Source organism: Barbatula barbatula (assembly GCF_947034865.1).
Source record: "Barbatula barbatula genome assembly, chromosome: 10".
Taxonomy (NCBI): Eukaryota; Metazoa; Chordata; class Actinopteri; order Cypriniformes; family Nemacheilidae; genus Barbatula; species Barbatula barbatula.
The window spans coordinates 23,446,825-23,464,661 of NC_136773.1; positions in this window are offsets into that span (position 1 = coordinate 23,446,825).

Sequence of the window (17,837 nt, forward strand, 5' to 3'; positions counted from 1 at the left end):
AGACCCAAGGAAAACTCCAAGCCCATTGAACCCTTCCCGACTCCAGGAACAGCTCTGAGGAAGTGTTGGAGGCCATCCATTCTAAAAAACACTCAATAATACCAAACCACAAGAGTATTTAGGTAACCAGTCCACGCTCATTTCTTCCTTTTAAAAGCACTTCTAACATTGCTCAGAATCTTCATAAGGCGGTATCATTTGGGTTGGTCAAGTTCCTCAAAGGAAGCTTTTCTCATAGCCATGGTACAAGATTTAAATCGGGAAACAAACACTCAATTTTGAGTTTACGAAGTCCCTTAGTAACATCAAGAAAGTGCTTAATCTGCTTAACAGAGTAAAGTTTGGTCTTACCTCCAGAGGCAGGTTCTGAATCCAACGCATCATTTTCAATTAACTCAATATCCTCATAATCATTGTTAGAATCTTCCATTTGTAAGTCCAGCGATTCTTGAGATGAGATGTCATCTTGATTAAACAAATCATCAGTAGTTGTGTTATCATTATCCAATTATTTACCAATTATTATTTCGACCTGCCCCAAGCCATATGACTCGGGCCGGCCGCCACCTCAGCGGCCTCTGCGGGTAATTTTGATGGGACTTTCTATTTTGCCATACCTCAGGAGTACTTTCTCTAGCATTTCATTTTTAACGGAGGATGTTTGATAAGACAATTGTATTTGATGGGCTCTACAAAGGCAAGACAGGCACAAAGGTATCTTTGATTACCAAACCAGTATTGGCTCGTTCATCCATCATACGATTTTCACTAAGAAAGAAAACGATGGCTTTGTTCATGCGGGAGGCAGATCTAATTTTAGCGCCACCAACCACCACACTCACAGCAATGAGACAGTTATCTCCCGCATCCGACCCCATTCTCCCCCTTACTGACCTGAGTCAGCGAGACCACTCACTAAATTATAACTATCAGAAAAGAAAGATAAATAAGAAAACTACAGTTCGTATTGACTTTCCCTACCTACCTAACAGAGCTTCTATTACACTACAACCCATCACGCTCTCGAAGATCTCAAAACTCAGGACTTTTGATAACACCCAGAATAACTAAATCCCCAAAATGGGTTCGAGTTTTCTCATACGTAGCATCTAAACTCCGGACACTATTCGAGGATCAGACACGCTCGGCCAATTTAAATCTAGATTAAAGACACATCTTTTCAGCCAAGCATTCACTTCATGCTAAATATGCTAAATTAACCACCAGGAGATGCTGACAGTAGATATTATTTACTAGAATCATTTAACTTGTTATATAAAGACCATGTACTGTGTTTTACCATTTTTGTGTGTTTTTCGGTTTTCTTATTTTCCCCTGTAAAGCTGCTTTGGAACAATGCACATTGTGAAAATCGCTATATAAAGAAAATTGAATTGAATTGAAAAAGGAAAGAAATATCACTCCAACAGAGATACTATCACTAACTCACGCCAACCGGCTCCATCCACTCACTCCCAGCATGCACTCCGTGAGAGAGAGAGAGAGAGAGAGAGAGAGAGAGAGAGAGCTTGGCAACAACAGCGAAAACTGCTTTGACTTCTACTGCGTGATAAACAGTAGCAGTAATTAATTGTATAGATAAATTGTTGGATGGATTTTCTTCACTACAGTACAGCACTGCACCAGTATTTACTTTAAGTCTCTATATTCTATATTTCTATGTAAATGAGGCTTATGAAATAATAAGTCTTCTTCACTGAAGTCAGCACTATTTGCACTGGGACAAATAACACGGGGCTTCTACTGTAGCTGAAAAGTTGTTAAAAGTTTCTCGGCATCACGTCATCGGTACTTCATCAAATGATGATGAAATTAAAGCGAAGAGTCTTTTGACCAGCCATATATTTATCTCTACGGCTACTTTCCACAGGAGAAAAAAATTGACATTAATTGTGATTTTGAAATATTTTATAAGCTAATTTATTCCGAACACACACCTTCCTCGGGGAAAAGCCGTTTACTTTCCGTTTTAAGGTAAGAAACGACATTCAAATGTCATGAATAGGCAATTCGGTTCAATCATTTGTGAATATATTAATCTCTTATATGTTATTAGTTTTGAGAGGTTGATATCTGGGTATAACGAACCTGCAAATGTCTCGACTGGCCAATCAGAATCAAGCATTCCAACCAGCCGACATTGATTTACGTCGACTCAAACAACCGATGAAACTGGAGCAAAAACATTGTTGCTGTTGAGTCACAATGTGAATCCATTATGTCCGAGAGAGAAAAATAATCACAGGTTTCATTAAGGATTTCATCTCAAATTAAAGTTTTAATCACTTAAGCTGTGTTCAATATGAATGGGTGCAAGTCAAGTGTAAAATAAATTGAAAATGAGATCAACAAATCCTGGATTAACCGTAAACTCTGTTTAATTTAAATTCTTATTTCTGCAACCAATTCAAAGAGCGGCTGAAGGCAGTCTTTCCCCTAGGGAGAAAGACTGAAAGAAAAGGTTTCATCTAATACCTCTTTTCCGTAATGACGGCTTGAACCCATCTGTCCTCCGGGTCTTGAGAGTGGAACTCATGATCGTCATGTCTCGCCTTTACTAGTACAAACTCAGTCACATCTGAGAAACACCAATTCACTTTAGGTTCCGTTTCTATTACTTTTAGAAACAGACTGAAGTACGGTGCTTTTTTGTACACTGTGCTTTCTTGTACACTGACAATACTACAAGAACAAAAACACATTGTGCAGTTGTTTCAGCAAACACTTGATAAAATTAGTATAATGAATGTAGACATGCCAAATAATTCACAGAATAATAATCAAAATAAAGAGGTTTACTCTAGTATATCTGCTTTACCTGCTTCCTACAAAACTCAGAATATCTTTCAAAGATTAAATGAAAAATATGCCGCTAATCTGGAACACTATGATAAATCCAGCGACCGCCGCTTCACGGACCTGTCAATCATTATTTGGACGGCGATGAATAAAATGACTGACAGACATTAAGGCATTTAAAAGATGCTTTTATCTGAAGCGACTCACAAATGTGAGAGAGACAGAAAGGTGTTGAGAATGTTTGCATGTTTTTGTGTGTTAAGATTACGATTGTAACGAGAAGTGTGATTGTGTGTCGGGAATGTGATTGTTATTCCACAGCGAAGCTTCATCCGGCCAATGTCAGTGGCACCTGGTCACGTCTCACAGCGCAGGGGCACATCATGATGGGATTGATACACGCCTCCCTGGAGGTGAAGAAAACCTGTTAGAGAAGAGTGTGCCTCTCCCTCCGATACCGCCACCTACGCAGCTTTCACACCTCTCCAAAAGACCCGAGAGAAGACCGCTTTGAATGACAGCATGCCGACAGGTTTGAGTCAAGCATCAAATATCAGCAGAAAAAAATCTATTTACCTGTCAAATATGCTTTACCGAGAGCCATTCCTGAATTAAACGGTGCTTTCCCTTAAAATTGTATTCATCTATTGGTTCTCAAACCGGGGACCGTGGACCCCAAGGTGGTTCCAGGGGGCCGCAGATTTGATGAAATATAGAAATTGATCATACATTTTGTGCAATTAAACATCAGAAAAATAAGACCACCAATAAAAATAATTGATGGTTTAGCATTGAATAACCGAATATGTTTTTGGTATAATTAAAATTTTAAGTTAAGGATTATACTGTAAATCTTTATTTGGGGGACTCTACAAAAAGGCGGCCTTACAACAAAAACTTTTGAGAACCACTGTTCTAGAGATTTATTTTCTTGAAAAACCCTCAGAAAAGGCTTAACCTTGTTTCACACAACTTACATTTGCAGTATGAGAGTCAAAAGAGGCCTAACTGGGCTTTTAACTGTAAACGAGAGGACTGTAGATATGTGCAGATAAACAGGATTTCTGGGATACAACGCTGAGTCTTTCCTATGTCCTAAAAAGCCTAGAATCGTGACATTTTACATGAGGAGATTACATTCTCACATTTACATTCGAAACATAATATATTTACATTTAAATAAACAAGTTTATAGCTATAACAATTTTGCAACACAGACGACATGATGAAAGACACAAAGGCCCGGTTTCACAGAGAGGCTTAGCTTAAGCCAGGACTGTGCCTTTGTTAAGTCGCTTTTATTAAAATGCCTTAGATAAAAACATCACTGGTGTGAATCTTGAGACAAAACAAGGGCAATGAACTATTTTAAGGTGTGTCAGGGCAATTTATTTACAGTTAAGAGAGCTCAAACTTGCACTTTAGTCCGGGACTAGTCTTAAGCCTTGTCTGTGAAAACAGGTATACAGTGGATGTATAAAACACATTAGGTCGCATTAGGTGGTAATATAAACACGATTTACAATGAAACAGACACTAAACAATTGATTCTGATACTTGCACTCCTGGCAGAAAATAAATTCTGAATCAGACTCCACGTCGATAGTTTTTGTGCAAAACAGACTGTAGTGTGATCAAGCTTTATATATTTTTTATGAGCCTTCTAAAAAGCAGCTTCAGAGCACAACATCAATAATCGCAGAAACGTACAAAATCACACAGCTCTAAGGGATCCCAAGTCCTCAACACCAAACAATCCTGCTGAAAAAAACTCTCATCATCATTAAGATTCCAAAGGAAAAGCTGAAGGTTTACGGCCGAGTTTCTCACGATTTCAAAGCAGGAGAGATTTATCCTTCTTTAATGAGTCTGTTATCTGCTGAAGGGTTTTTCCTTTAATCAAATAAATATATCAATACTTCTCACACCCATCAAAACACACACACCGACCTGGGGTCCCGAACGACTTCACCGGCTGGTTAAGCAATCTACCTGATGAGGTTGCACATGTTGTGGAGTAATGACGTCTATAAATATGTTCAGATCGTATTAATGTCTAATTATTGATGTAAATAACACACATTGCATTTAACGACTACTTTTGTTATCCTGTTTTTGTTATCTGTTGCTTTATTTCACAATATTTTATTCATTTATAAGTGTCCTCCTACGTCATTCCGCCCAGGGATTCCCCAGGGTCCTAGAGCACGTATTCGTGCGCGTCCACACTTTAAAAAAAACAGCGCTTCTATTTTCTTGACAAACTTAAAGATGAAAAATATACTGAATATATTTAGAATGATGGATATGGAATGCACTGCATGTTGCTTGCTTGCTTTGATCGAAAGCTTGATGCATGTAAATCTACATTTCATAATAATAATGAACGATGCTTCGTAAACCACCTGTAGTTCCAACCACGCAACTTTGCGATGCTGCTTTCGATTGATCATTGGAACGATGGTTTTGGGAAAAACTTCAATCATTGAACTATGCTGCAACGATGGAACTCGCGACCATAGTCGGCTAGCGATGCGTTTGGGAAACTTGAATTGCAATGCCGCAAACATTTGAAGTTTGTCACTACATTAAAAATGCTCCTGTTTTAAGACTGCGTGCAAGCTTAACTACTGTAAAATCCAAACACAGTTTATAGGAAACTGTACACGAGCACATTAGCGATGCCGAACACGTAATATTTATTTGCCTGAAATGATCAGTCTGGGAGAACGAATATTCCAGCCAAAGCCAGATGGCCTGGATCCCTGAACCCAGAGCACTTATAACTGAACCAAGTGTCATCCTGGGCTTGGGTTTGTCTTAGATATAAACGCTTCAGATGGCCGGTGTCATTGAAAAGCACAATGCAGAACTAACAGGCTAAAACTGAGGCTCTTAATGGGCTCTAGTTTAGACTGGAACTGTGTTCTCCTGGCCTCTCTGGATTTAACGCTTGGGTTTTATTAAAACTATGAATATCATTTTGTTACGGTCCAACCTAACATCACAGTTTAGTGCTTTGGATTTCAATACCTCCTTTAGTGTCACCGGACTCACTCTTCCAGTTAGAAGCCTATGGATGAAGTTTATCAACCAGTTTAAAAAGGTTTATTGATTGGAAATACAGCGCAGGTATGCAAACTGCTCCCAACGGACCAAATTACTGAACACACATGAAAAACAAAAAACGCTGTGTATCTGACGACATAGCTTAAAACTAAAGGTACATTTCATGATCATGAAGAAAATGATGTCGGTGGAAAAAACTCACCCCGTGATGCTGTGATGTTTTGGTAGGAGGTTGAAAGAATGTTGTCATGAGGTTACGCGAATGTTGTAAGAAGTTGTTACTGCATCACTTTGTGGTTACAAGGGATGATTGGATGGTTGTTTGTATGTTGCTTAAGAGACTATTCCCAAGCCTCTGTGCTCCACCGGTCTCCAGATATTGATCAGATTCTGTACAAATAATCACAAAACTGCCAGATAGAATTATACAGAAAAAAAATATTTCATTCATTTTGAATTTACAGTGAATCAATCTTACCTCTAAAATGGCTGAAATACACTACAAGACTTCTTGTACAAGACTGACACAGACTTTGTGCAACAAGTCCAGACCGAAAATCTGGGGAAAATCTGAGCAAAAGTCTTGTAGTGTATTTAGCCATAAGACATCCTGTAAAGAGGGGCTAGTAAGGGGAAAGTTCTCCCAAAAATAAATCACTCATCATTCATTCACCTTCATGTCTGCACAACCTCTATATGTCTTTTTCTTCAGTGGAACACAAAAGAAGATGTGGTTTTGTGTTCATATAATGGAATTGTCTGACATGGGGATGAATATATGATAACAACATTTTCATTTTTAGGTGAACTGTCGCTTTAAATAGTGTCACTTACAAGGTACAATGTATCCTGAACGCTGTAAGTAAATGCATGTGTAAGCATTGGTGCAATGCAATCCACTTCTTCATGCTTCCAATCAGACTGAAACAAACACCCACACATTTACAAGATCTTAACTCTCTCTCTCTCTCTCTCTCTCTCTCTCTCTCTCTCTCTCTCTCTCTCTCTCTCTCTCTCTCTCGCTCTCTCGCTCTCTCGCTCTCTCGCTCTCTCGCCTTTTTCTTATACCTTGTGTATGCGTGTAGGGCTGATGCTTAAGACTTACGGATCCCATTAGTAAGGGCATTGTACTTGAAAGCTTTTAAACGGACGTTCTAACACTTTTATGTAATTTAAAACAGCATAATGTCAAAGAGCAGCGTCCAAACTTTTTCACAGGGGCCGCACGGCATGAGTTTTTAACCTCACATTTTTGGTTTGTTTCTCGCCATAAGTTGGACGGCGACATCTACTGGGATGACGACATTAAACTCCAGCCAGCAGAAACATTTGATATATAGTCTTATGTATGGGATTTATCCAAGGGATTTATATTTATGCGCAGCGTTAACATTGGACGAATTCTTTGCCATAACCATCAACAGTTACCATTTCCAAAGCGGAGCTGAAGAGTCCAGTGTTCTTAACAGGGGTCATAATCTAACGGGAACATTTTTATACCCACACCAGATATTAATTAACCTGATCACATCGCGTTGGGTCTTTTATAAAATAATGACATCTGGATGCTTTAGTGTGACTGGTTCTGGTTTTTTAGCGATACAGCTGCTGTGTTGTTGAACGTGCCTTTATTTATAGAGCTACAATGCTGACTTGGCCAAACATAAACTCAAATACATACATTACATACAAAATACTTTTAAATAGCATTTATTTCCTGTGTCATCCGATGTGAATATGTTTGTTTGAATACAGCGCAGCTGTTATATTCAACTAAATAATTAATAAATGATTATAATGTCACTTAGCCCTGGATGTATGCTTCAATAGTGATGTACTATATGCAATAACAATAAAGTAAATAACGAAGTAAACAATATGCTGTGGTGTTTTTGAGAAGGGCAGAATGCAGTCACAGCGAAGACCGAGCCGTCTTGAAATGTTATTTACTTTACGCTCTTGTTGTGTCACGCGGTCACACTCGTTCTTAAGGTTTTCTGAGCTTTCTGTGGCTGTTCTTACAGCATTTAACCGCAAAAGATTATTCAAGAAACTTCATTTTTAACCATAAACAGAAATGTCCTCTAACATAGTAACAAATACAAAAAACGGAAGTGCGGAGCATCAAACAGGAAGTCCCTGGCGGTAGTGGCGCCCTCCGTGGTGAAAAAAGGTGTATAGACCGAGTGACTCTTGAGGCTCTAGTTCACTTTATAATGAGAGCTGGAGCAGCACTGAGTCCAGCGCGATGCTAATAACCACATCTCTGCTCTCACCTCCAGAGAAGAAACACTCTTCTATAGTGTGTGTGTGTGTGTGGTTTCCTGCGGTGCTTCTGTAATCAATCAACACTAGATCACACACACAGTCTCAGGGGACACAAGCATTGGCCATCTGCCCTGGTGTGTGTCCATACCTTCATATACTCTTCAGTGTTAGCGTGGCTTGCTCTCTGTATCAACACCTGCCTACTAAAGCTGCATTTTAACTAGAGAACTTAACGATCCTGTTTCTCATTCTAATTCTGCTTAATTATACTTGTTACTTAACGATTCTATCATTGATTCCATTAATGATTCTCTTAGTACTTAAAGAATCGTCAGTCCAAAATATACATTAAAGGGAAAAAATGGAAGTTCTTTTACTCGCCCAAACCTCTACTGTCTGCAGAACACAAAATATATATTGTGAAGAATGTTTTAACCAAACAACACTGAACACCACTGACATGGACACAAAATATCTTCTTTTGTGTTCCACTGAAGGGAGGAGGGTCACTGTTGTGTTTTCTGTATGTAACTTATGGAAAAACGTTTGAGGTGTAGTGCCTCTTTGAGAGAGGGGTGTGCTATGAACACGTGACCATTGTTTACTACGATAAAAGGAAGCGCGTTTCATTCAGTTCTTTATTAATTCCAACCCGGTGTGCAGCCACTTGGTAAGCTCTCTTAATTTCAAATGTTGTCTTGTCTGCTGTTACCATGTTATGTTGTTATACTGTGTTTACGTCCGTTGCACGTTAAATGTTAGCGTTATGCTTCGGTAAATCTAAGCAGGGTTTACTAATTATGATAAGTTATAAGTTGGTGAGATGGCGTAGTCGTAAGACATGAAACTAACTATACCACGAGTCCATTTGTGCTTACGTTTAGCTTCATAAGTGTTTGTTAAATTATGAATTGCGGACCGCTACTTCCTGGTGTGCCGCGGTGCATTTTGGGAGCTGTAGTTTCCTGCTTGCAGAATACCTTCGCAAGGATTTTGGTAGGATGTGAGGATGAAGTATAATGCTTAAAGTGTGAAGCGTGTATATGAAATCATGAAATGAATATTATTATAATTATATATATATATATATATATATGCAGTTTGACTAATGCTATTTATTGGGCTATTGAGGTAAACTAAGGCTGTTAAAGCTAGTATGCACATGAAAAATTTAAACATTGTATTTCTTATTATTTCAGGTTTATTACCTGCTGGGTTTCATTTGTGAAACAATAAAGAAGCAAATGAGAAATACTGAGTAATGTCCTTTTGTACACTGGGATGCCTTTTCCGTGGGAGGAACACGGAACAGTCACATACTGGTTTTCAATCACGAGGGGGAATTGGGCCATCGAGTGTGGACGTTTCGAGCTTGTCACAATGCATTCTGGGACAGCTTTATCCACAATGGCCGATGCAATACTGCACAAGAGAAAGTGATTTTGGGCAAAATAAAGCAAGACAGCATAGTGCGCCATGATGTCTTACAATGCTGTCAGTCTAGGGAAACATTTCACTGGGATTTGGAACAGAAGCAGAATGTCTCTCAGCACGTTTGCATGCATGCAACACATTTCTTGTAAACCAACGTTGACAAAATAAAGTCTTTTTCAATAGAGTGGATTTGTGTGGCACTCACCAGCAGCAAACTCCACTTCAACACCCGGTGAGTTTATATCACATGAGACAAACCACGAGCCTCCTGAAGAGATGCTACTGTGCAATTCCGTGAAAAGTTTTTACCAACAGTTTTACTATGGTAACAGCACAGATATTAACATTCAAATACCCATGTGAGATCTCTCTTCAAATTTGTAAAGCATTTCTTGTATTCTCAGTGCATGATTTAAGAGCCATTTTCAGGATTCTCACATCCATAACGCAACATATTCCTCATAAATGGACACATTAAAATAAAGTCACTAGTTGATGTTCTATAAAGAGGCATCTCTTCTCCATTGATGGGGTATTATTGCTTCAGGACTGTGCAATTTATTTAACGAAAATCCTTGTCACATCCATAACGCATATTTATTTCCCTTTTTTAAAATAGAGAATGTGTTCATAGACTGACATTTTCTGATGTTTAGACTCTATCAACAAGGGTTTAGTCAAATATAAACAGATGCTTCAATATATTCGTAACAAATTCATTCTCCGAGCATTTTATTTGTCACGTCCATAACGCAAAATGTCACGTCCATAACGTTGGAATTGCCAAACCGGTGTAAAATAACATGATCAGTTTAAACAATAACAAAACAAACAAGTGCCATTCAGCACTCTGATCAAAGTATTTCATGAATAAAGAAATATAATAATGAAAACGTGTTTGTGTAAAAGTGAAGGTATAAGTGTAGTGACGCACAGACAGAGAGACGGACAGATAGACTCCTGGATGAGTCAATGATGAGACTAATGAGGTGAGTCTTCTCCTGTCTGAGTCTGAGGACAGTCGAGCTGAAAGAGATCACACCATCCCAGTGCTTTTGATCAATGTTTAAACTTAGATCCGGATCAATCACTCGACCTTCACTGTGTTTCAGAGCACTGCTGTACTCGGACTGAAATGACTCCCTCGCTTGACACTTTTGGATGACGTCTTATTAAGCGAAATTAAGTTCATGGTTCTCTGTCACCGTCTGGACTTGACCCAGGTGAGAAGCTGCCATTGCGCTGAAACTGAAAGCAGATAACAATTGTTGAGCAATACGGCCCTCCTCGAACTAACTTCTGAAATCCCATTGGACGAGGCGTATTCAAAACCAGCACCAGCATCGCCAACACGTCTTTTTCAGTTCTGCATTAATTAGTTGCTTGACAACTAATGTCTTTATTGCGACATCTACGAGTCACATTTGACCTCATTTGAGGGATTATAAGTGAATTCTGAAAACTTAGTGCATATCATTAGCACGTGCTTTCGATATTGATATCGTGCAATAAAGAGGCAACGGGACAATTGAGTTCAGAGAATGAACACGCCCACTATGGGCAAGGAGCTGTCAATTATCCGCCGCCGTCACTTAGCACAGACACACATTGAGTCAGATCGCAAAGATTAAACCACGTAAACGGCCCACGCACCAGTGTTCAACACCCACTGTCCTGCTGAGCGAGACAGAACAGGGACAGACATATGCTCATAAACACAAACACATACAAAACAACAGCAACATGCTGTCACGTCACCATTCTGTTGACTGCTCATACAACAGACATATCTGAAATTAAATGGATCAACATTCAATCTTTTATTCATCCTGGTTGTAAACCTGTAAGTCTTTCTTCAGTGGAACACAAGAAATCCGTGTGATAAGTAGATGTCACTCACATTCAACGCCATGAGTGATATTAGCACATTAGCACAAAAGTACGCCATTCCAAACACAGCCGTGCAAACTAGAGCATCTCCTTTAATACATCATGAAATGATTTCTTTATAAAGGAGGAAACATCAAAGTTTTTTATACACGACCCAGTTTATGACAACAGCGAGAGCGGGAGACAGAACTGGGTCTGGGCGCTAATTATTGAATCAATGTTGAGTGTGACTACAAAGAGAAGGAGGATTTCTGAAACCATGTGCGTTATTACCGCCCATTTCAATTTACCTTACACTAAAGCTGTGGTACAAACTAGAATGAATTATGCAAATATCAAGCTAGATATTAATAAATAGAGGCAGTCTTGTGCAGTCGGACAAATATTATTATAGCTTTTGAAAAGAGACTCGTACGCCGCTGTGAGGGGTTATTTAAACAGTCATTTAATTGCCAGTAAATATTGCCAGGAGGACATTTTTCCATCAAAACTCGCAGAAATCATTATAAAACAGAGAGAGGTTTTTGTCTACCCCACAGTATGAAAATATCTATATTGAGGATTTAGGGTCATGTCCATCAAACATCAATCAGATGCATTTCAAGAGTACTTCATAAAGGACTTATGTGTACCAAAAAAGATGTAGTGCATTAGAAAAATCTGATTTTTTTTTATAAAATGTTGACGCACTTGAAATGCAACACAGCAACCAAAATCTATTTGCATAAACCAGAAACGGTCTAAAGCTCCTCCGCAGGACATCTGCCATAACAACAATTTGTGTTAATAAATAAGGCGTATATTTCACAAGGTGGCCAATTCATACAAAAAGATATACTATAAGAAAGATGCAGTACTGAAAACATACAAATGAGATTGTGTGCATCAGACGCCTCATAAAAGAGTTTATAACCTTTATGACAGATCGCAAAGAAGATATTTTGAAGAACCAAACATTAAACCCCACTGACTTATAATAGTATGAAAAGCAATAGTCAACCATCCAGACCGCTGAAAACTTTGCAATGACTTCTATTGTTTCGAATCTATGATGTTATAGTTTCTGTGCCATAAACTGCATGAACTGCATCTTAACTTTTAATTAAAAGATTATTGAGTTCCCATAAAACAGTTTTCCTCATGGAGACATTTGGCCAGGCCTCACACCATGTCTACTCGGGTTATTATCACAAAGACCTTTTTAGTGCATGTTTGATAGTAGCTTTACTCAAATGAAGCATTGAAATGCTCATGAAATAAACTATAAGAGTCGCTCTGGAGTTCTCAATTTTCTGATGAAGGTAGAAATTGTCAAGATTCCACGCCATTCAGTGATATAAATTCCATTTTAATGCCTGGATCCCATGATTACATCTGCGTTTTCTGCATCACGGAAATCATATGGCACTATTAATTTGAATCGGCAGACACCGGAAACAGCCTCCCTCCAGCCCCCGCACACGAAAACTCAATATCCACACGCCAATGCTCATTTACAACTCACTGACAGAGAACTACACCGAATAAATCAAGTCGAGAGAAAGACAGAGAGAGAGAGTTTCCAACAACATATTTGGGAACATAAAAACTGGTCACAGGACATAAAAGGTTGATAACATACTTGATAGCTGAGGCAGAATTGTCATTTCTACTGTAAATATAAGGTAAAAGTCCAGTCTTTCATAATGCATTCTGTAATGTTTGGGACCAAAACAGCTTTCATGAAAAAGACAGAAATATAGGCAGTTTTTTTACATACATTTACAATATGAACACTTGGCAGACATAAGATTTGTTTATATTTAGCCGTTACATTTTCAATTGGAATGTGACAGTGGGCATGTCGCTTCAACAGCTCAGATTAATGGCGCGCACAAAGCAGCCCAATTTAACATGCTTATCTTAACATTTCCCTCCCTCGAGTCTTTAGAAATGACTCCTGTAGCCGGGATGAAATCTCTCCTGAACATCTGTACAGAGGCACACAGGCTAATGGCTTCTACAGATGGCTTTAATAGAACAGTGGAAGCCCTTGATGACAGATGGACACGTTCAAATGTCTCTCTCATAGCCGTAAAACAAACGAGGGTTTTATTCTGACATAATGAACAACGGGCATCGTTTTATATTTACTGTTCTATCATTTGTGTACTTTGAAATAAGGTAAATTACCTAAAATGCCGCTGTCACTCATAAGTGCTGAATCAGTAAAGCTTGTCAGGTCAAAGGTCAGTTTACTGCCATTATGTTAATAAGTCTCCTGAACCTATCGAGACATGGATGAGGCTTAATCAATGGCATTATAATATATTCTTCACATCATTTTTCATTTTAGAAAATACTGCTTACAATGTTTAAAAAAAGGATTTGAAACTGTGAGCTTTATCCAACAATTTTCTAAAATTTTTATATTTGTTCCCATTTCCACACAGCCTTCCTAACAGGCAAATAAAAAATATTGTTCATTAAAAGTGATTATGATACGTCTTAGATTTCACAAGAAATGTGATAGAGGATGGAAGGTTAGTTGAACATACTGCATCCTGGGATGCTGCACATTTTCATTAAAGAAAGTAATTCATTCACACACCCTACAAAGGTGCATTCTGTCCAGTTTGCATACTGTATACTTCTGAAATAGTACGTGTCGCATGATATTCTACCATATCTGAATCCTCCTGCTGTCCTCATATTACAAATACACGACTAAAAAGACAAAATAAAAATCTACATTTTGCTGTGAATACCTTGAAGGAGTAGACGAGGCGGCCAAAGCTTCTACAGCACAGCAGGTGCGGCATGAATAAAATAATGCATATTCATTAACATTAGCATTTATTTGCATACATTGATCCAGCACACATCACATAAAGGTCAGTTTAAGACGGTCTGGAGGTGAAACACCTAAAGCCAGAGCTGCTTAATTCCACAACAGGATTAAGAGGTTCAACAATTGTGCTTAAGGTTATAATTCACAGTCTTGAGGAATCAAACACTTTCCAAGCTTCAAGCCATGTTTGCGATGTAATTTGTTCAATGTTCAAATGCTTCTTATCAGAGATGGATTGGATATGTAAAGACAGCCAGAAGCTAGTGTTGTACTGTAGGTCGATTCCCTGAACGCTATAGGACTATGAAGTCATCGCTCAGATTGTTCAAGCCACCGGCCCACAACACCAGCATCATCTCAAACAACGATACAAGGACAATCTGTCCATTTGGTTCACAAACAGAGCTGAATACATTTAAGCTAAAAAAGTAAACCAGAGAAACATCGAAGAAGATGTTTAATTGGAAACTAAGCAGAAGCGATTGGATTCACAGACAGAGAAGGAAAGAGAGAGAGACTGACCCTCGCCTGTCTGTTGTCTGTGTGTCAGGCGTCTGTATCTGTGGCCATGAGAGAAGCTTTGATCTTCACTCTTTCATCCCTTCAGGTCGAGTGTTCTGAAGAAAAGTGTAGGAGGTGCAGAGCTCAGCGGGTAAACAGAGGGAGTGAAGACAAGCGGAGAAACGCAGAGGAGGTCATGAAAAAAAGAACACATTAGTGCTTTGAGAGTCTTGCTAATGAAATCAAAATTGTTACCTTTCCTCAAATCCCGTCCGATAACATTTACACCATCCGCTTCCTTTGTGAAATTCAAATGAACAACCACCTCACGGCTTGAGGCTGAAGAAAGCAACATTCATTTGAGAACTTGAGAAATTGGGGATCGTTCACTCTCACCTCAATGCCGTTCGCTGTGTAGTAAACTGTATCCGCACCGCAGCGTTCTGTACAATAAAGAGAACAAACGTGAGTTATATATACACCCCTGTGTACTTCAGCTTAAGTCAAACTGACAATGTATTGGCATTACGTCCGCAGAGCAGGTCATACTGTTCACATGTGTCAACGTTTATTAGTTATACTGAGATATTCACAGACGTTGTTGTGTTGGCATTGCCACCTCGATGCAAGAATGTCACATAAATCTGAAGTTATAGAACTTGCTGTTGCTAAGTTACCAGCACATCACGAGGGGCCGGCAACAGTGCAAGACCTCCGATACCGTTTCCCCGAGCTGTGTTAATAAGACAAACAGAACCTATAGATGTAGGGGCTGATGTCAGTGCAATGAATAAAAACGTAAAGGGTTTGGGGTATAAATACCATAAAGTGTGATCAGTAAGTGTACTGAAGTTACCACGGTAAAACCATGCTCCAGTTGAGAAAAACATATCAAAACTATCATCTGTTCCAAACGTGTCGACAGATGTTGACAGATCATTATGGGAGACGTTTAACTTAGACACAATGTACCTCTTGATTGGTTAGCATTGCTGAGAAACATCATAGTGAATAATAGAAGAAAATATAGCATCATGACATATACCGTGAGCGAACACATATTTTGATGTGAGAGTTTGGTCAAACCATCCACCCTGCACGGTTTCGACTCAGGCAAGTTAAAAGAACCTGCTTTATGGTCCACGAGCTTTCCCAAATTGAGCAGCCCTTCTGTACGCCTACACAGTCCTAAAACACAACACAGAATATAAAACAAGGATTTATCTTTTCCATCCAACACAGGCATCCTTTAAATACCGTGAATCCATCAAAGGAAAGGTGACAAACACTCTTAAACAACTCAAACTTTATGAAAGAGCGATCTATGTTCCTGTGGGGAGGGAGAAGTTTCAAATCCCGTTCAGTTCCCAGTGAGCTGCTATCATGGATGCGCTTCCGACATGATGCTTAATCGACACCTTCTTCTGTGAGGCAGCATCACCTGTCTTTCATTGGCAAAGCAATCTCATAATGCATTTCAACAAGCTCAACACATCCATCATTCTTTGCCATTGCGGTACTAATATTGCGGAGAAAGAAATTCAGTTAACAGTAATGCGAATGAATATAATTAAAAGATATCAGAAGCGCCGCATACAACAATGCATACGGCACATTATTTTGGGCCTAGATGGAGTCAGGTATTACCTAAGCTAATTTAGAAAAATGCACAATAAGACCAGGAACATGTATTGCGAAAGTAAACAGTGAAATATCATTTCGTGTTGTCTCCAAATGCATTGATACCTGCTGCATTGCATCTGTTGTGCGTTAATGAGGTTTGTGTCCTCGGCAGGTGTCAGCATGTGTCCGGGTATCTGTGTGCGCCTGGGGTCTATAACACCGATTCCTCAGTCTATAACAGCATTACACAACACTTTTTCATTTATAAATCATTCTGTCATCGACCGCATCTGCATAACTCAGAATTACAAATTAAGCTTCACGTGTCATTTGGAACGTTAACGGTGCTGGCATCAAGCATTTGGTCTATGAATGAAGGTACAGTGAGTAAAAGCATTCTTAATATGGACATTCATTTTTGAAATCATATAACATCATAATTTTCAATCAGGACTGATAAAGCTGCTCCAGGTGCAAAAAAACAGTGACACGGATTTTAAGCAGCGCCACAGTGACCTCTGTTGACCAAAAGGAAAAATTCAAAGATCTAATTATTAATTATGGAGTTTAAACCCAACTTATGTATTATGATGGAGAACAGCCGACAAGGTAAAAATCTGATTATACTGGTTTGTATGTGATGACACGGAATGAAAGCAAATGAATAGTCATAGAGAGAAGTCATTACTAACAAACAGCTCATTTCATTTCACTTTAGCTTAACGACAGCTCGGCAAGTGTAATGTTTTCTTGCTTCCCGAGTACAAAAACTCAAGGCCACGGTGGAAAGCTCTGTGATGATAGATGACAGGACCAGGTCTCTGTAATATTATTATCTCTATATACACCTCGAGTCCCTCCTTCAATTTTAGTCAATGGCTATTCGACTCATCTCACTCAATGCGGTCTCTTGAAAAAGAACAGCTGAGCTCAACAATCCACACGCTTTTAAGCGTCATTCACGTCTGTAGCACATATGGTGCAGAACAAGTTTTGTGCTGATGTTTAAAGCTTCAGGATTAAGCAAACGCTTGTCAACACTAATACACAAAAACAATTTAAACTGTTTCAGACTATGATCTTCGGTCAGGGGATCATTTCATTCAGCCAAAATTGAAATCTGACATCTTTCACTGAACTTGCTGTCATTCTGTCACTGCTTTTGTTTTTTGATCATGGCAGTGAATGAAATTAAGAGAACAGAGCAAAGTTGTGTCATATTATCACTGACAGAAGAACAGACATCATGAGAATGAGCTTAAAACAGTTTTTGGCAGCGAGGGTTGTGTTTGCTGGCGGTTACAAATCTTCCCATGTAACAGTAACTGGTTACCGCAGTGCTGAAAATGTTTCAATGATGCTCGCTCCTCACCAGCTGCTGAGAATCCTCAGCCAGAACCTC